The sequence below is a fragment of the Fukomys damarensis genome, unplaced genomic scaffold, assembly GCF_012274545.1.
Source record: "Fukomys damarensis isolate Sample0158 unplaced genomic scaffold, DMR_v1.0_HiC HiC_scaffold_39, whole genome shotgun sequence".
NCBI classification, from domain to species: domain Eukaryota; kingdom Metazoa; phylum Chordata; class Mammalia; order Rodentia; family Bathyergidae; genus Fukomys; species Fukomys damarensis.
The window spans coordinates 86,400,406-86,403,821 of NW_022900951.1; the positions used below are offsets into that span (position 1 = coordinate 86,400,406).

At 45.1% G+C, this 3,416-nt stretch overlaps 1 protein-coding gene across 1 annotated transcript in view; it reads left to right on the forward strand.

Moving 5' to 3' along the window:
• Positions 1 to 3,075: 3,075 nt before the first annotated feature.
• Positions 3,076 to 3,416, forward strand: part of Tmem164 (transmembrane protein 164) — a 187,005-nt gene continuing 186,664 nt past the window's right edge. The window contains exon 1 of the mRNA XM_010603069.2: positions 3,076 to 3,291. The gene's annotated coding sequence lies outside the window, so the exon portion shown is untranslated. The remainder of the gene's footprint in view (positions 3,292 to 3,416) is intronic.

The window sequence follows — 3,416 nt, forward strand, 5'->3', positions numbered from 1 at the left end:
AGGGGAAATACAGTAAGCAGACAATCAGATCAAAACAAAAGCTTCTCTCTCTTCACTCTCTTCCATATAGTTGCAGATTATTTTTACCAATAACACTTCGTAGAACATGGAGTTTCTGCATTTTTTGCCTGTGGGAGATAATGCATGCATTTAACTTTAAGGCTGCATTGTGGATAGAAGGGCAGAAGTTTTGGAAGAGAAAATGACAGATGCCAAATCAAAGAGAAAGAGCTTTCTCTGGCTCATAGTGTTAAAAGAACATTGGACTGGAAGTTAGAACCCTAAATTCTTGTTCCCACTCCGCCACTAACTTGTGTGCTTTTAGTCAGGTCACTTCACTTTTCAGAGCCTCAGACTGAGGTACAGCGGAGGCAGTTACTTCTGATATTTCACAATCTACAACACTCCACAGGAATTCAGCTGGGCTCATAACTGAAGGGAAGGCACTTTGGCTGAAAGGATTAGGGATTGTTTTAACAAGCAGCTTATATCAGCAAGACAGGTAGATATGGCTGCCTTAAAATGACAAGATTGGGATGAAAATGCAGGAAGGCTGAGTTCATGCAACCATAGAAGATTGGAGCCAGCAGGTATTTTATTTATTTTTAAAAATTTAATTAATTTACTTTTTCATACTGGGGATCCAGGCCAGCGCCGAAACCACTGAGCTAAATCTCTGGCCCTGCCAGCAGGTATTTTAGAGACCATTTCTACTCCAAGCCCCTTACTTTTCTTGGGCAATTATCCTCAAGATCTCACTAAACTGATCCTGAATTAGAGGCTTTTTTTTTTTTTTTTTTTTTTTTTTTTTTTTTTTTTGGGTTTGATTTGTAACAACAATCCAGACTATGGATGGGCAGCTATGGGAACTACATGCATCAACCTGGGCAAGTCATTCTGAGAAGGTTCCAGAAGTCTTGCTAAATTCCTAATGGTGGGTTCAAACTCAAAATCCTCCTGTTTCAGCCTCAGATTGCTGGGATTGCAGGTGTGCACCTTTGTGCTAGGGGTCTCGGTTCCCTTTTTATCCTGTACTTCAAAGGCTTTCCCTAAAAAGCAAAGTTTATTTCCTCCTGTTGATGTTTGGAGATAAGAAAGCTCTGTCCTGTGTGCTAGAAAAGACATGATCTGGATATTTATCTGAAGTTTTTTTGTTTTTATTTTTGGTACCAGGGATTGAACTCCAGACCTTGCTCTTTCGAGGCAAGCGGCAGAACCACTGAGCTAAATCCCCGGCCCTATCTGAAGTGTTTTACTAACTAAAATTTGACACACCATTTCAGCTAAGTTCTTGCCTTTAACCTAAGTTGGCAAAAATCTTTTTGTGTTTATTTAGTGCTCACTATGTGTTTGCCATTCCAGTAGGTACTATAGGGGATTTAGCAAAGATTAAGACCCTTCCTGGGCTCTCAAAGAGCTTAGTGGGAGGGAGTACTCACAAGGGGAAAAAATGGAAGGATGTATGTAATTCATAATAAAATGAGTAGTTCAAGCAATTAATGCTGTAGAAGTTCAAAGGAGGGAGAGAGCTATAGGTGCTGAAGGGAGTGGGGTTAGGGAGAGTTCAATTTCCTGTGGGCTCTGAAGGATGGGTAGAGTTGTTTATGCAGATGTGGGGGAGTACAATGAATTTGAGTGTGTATATGTCTTTGGGTAAACACATGCAAATGCACAGATAGGTTGCAACAGGTAGCAGTGTGTATTTTCTGCGAGTTAGTGCATAACATTGCAAAAACTTCAACTCATTTAAATGTGTGTAAATTAGGAATTAGGTGATAGTATCTTTCAATTAATAGACAGGAAATTGAGGACCAGAGAGGTTGAGTAAATTGCCCAAGGTGACATGTCACTATTGGGATGAGAATCAGATATTAAAATCATTTTGGTATTCTACCTAGAAAATGAGGAATTTGTGACTCATGTGAGGAAATTAGCCTGGTTAGAGTTATTAAAGAGAGTCATTTTGCGAACACAGGAGCAGCTAGGCCAAATTCCCAACTGAAGTTCAATGTGGAAATTGGAAAGATTAATGAAGCCATTTACTGAGTGCTGTACCCTTGTTCTTATTTCTTTGAAGACAGGAACTTGAGGTCTCTGGATGTTGCCTGACATTGTCAGGAGCTTCCCAGCTTTGCCCTAAATGTTCCTTGATTATGTTGTTGAGGACTTAACAAACCACCTATGGAGAGTGAGAGAGTGAACCGCTGAATCAATTGTTTGTTGTTGTTGTTTTTATTAATTACCACTTGAAAAGCATCATGCCTATTGTCCATGCAGCGCAAATCTTGGATGAGGCAGATTACCTGGAGTCTGGCTTGCAGCCAACATCGGAAGTCTCTCCTAGGCAAAATGCCTAACATTTTTGGGATATTCTTCCAACTCATCATGAGTCTTCAATAAATATTAAATCAATATGAGGTAGATTCTTAAGAAGTCCTTTTCCTAACCTGTGGTCCTCAGAAAAGCGCAGATAAGCAATGGGTAGAAAGCAGCAGTGCAGAGTGGACTCTACCCCTCACACTCAGGGTGTCCAAGCTGCCTTCCTTCCTAAGACGTAGGTTAGGAAGCAGCTGCTCTTTTGCGAGGAGAAAGGAGGAAAAGAGGCCTGGGGAAGCTTTTCTTCCTGGGGGTCTCCCCGGAAGTCGTCGGAGGGGAGAGGGAGTGGTAGTGGGTGGTCTGAGGTAGAATGAAAACCACCACAGGGGAGCCGGAAGGAGAGGTGCTGGGGTGGGGAAGTCTCAGTCTTAGGCACCGAAGTGGGGATGGGGCTGTGGCTAGAAAGGTCCGAAATAGTTTTAGTGGTGTTGAAGGAATCTACGGTTCACGGCACAGGGAAGGAAAGAGGGAAGAGAAGGCCGTACTCAGCACAACCCTAAAGGCAGGCTGGCCCAGATGCTCCTCACTAGACAGTTTTATTCATTCCACAAGAAATTAGTGAGGGCTGCCCGAGTGCCTACTACTGTACATGCTCGTATCCGAAGAAGTGCCCTGGAAAACCGAGGGGCAGGAGGCGGAGTCAAGTCAACCAGGCTTCAGCGAGGAGGCGAATTCTATACACGGTTGTGAAGGAGCTGATGTGCACGCGTGGAGACTTCACGAGTGCAGAAGACTAGGCAGGCGGGGAGGAGGAGGAAGGGGGCGGAGATTGAGCCACAGGAGAGAGGCGGAGGGAGAGCCCAGATGAGGCAAGGTGGGAGGTGTGAATGGTGGACGCGGTCGGGGGAGTGCGGGATGCCGAAGAGGAAAGGTGGCAAGGCGGGGTAGTGGTGGCCCCAGGACGAGGCGGGGACGGTGAGCAGCAGAACTGGACGAGAGGCGGGACAAGGGACGAGGGAGGCGTTGGCGGCGGCGAGGGGGAGGAGAAAGGGAGGGGAAGAAGGAGGAAGCAAGTGCGGCTGCTGCAGGGGAAGGAGGAG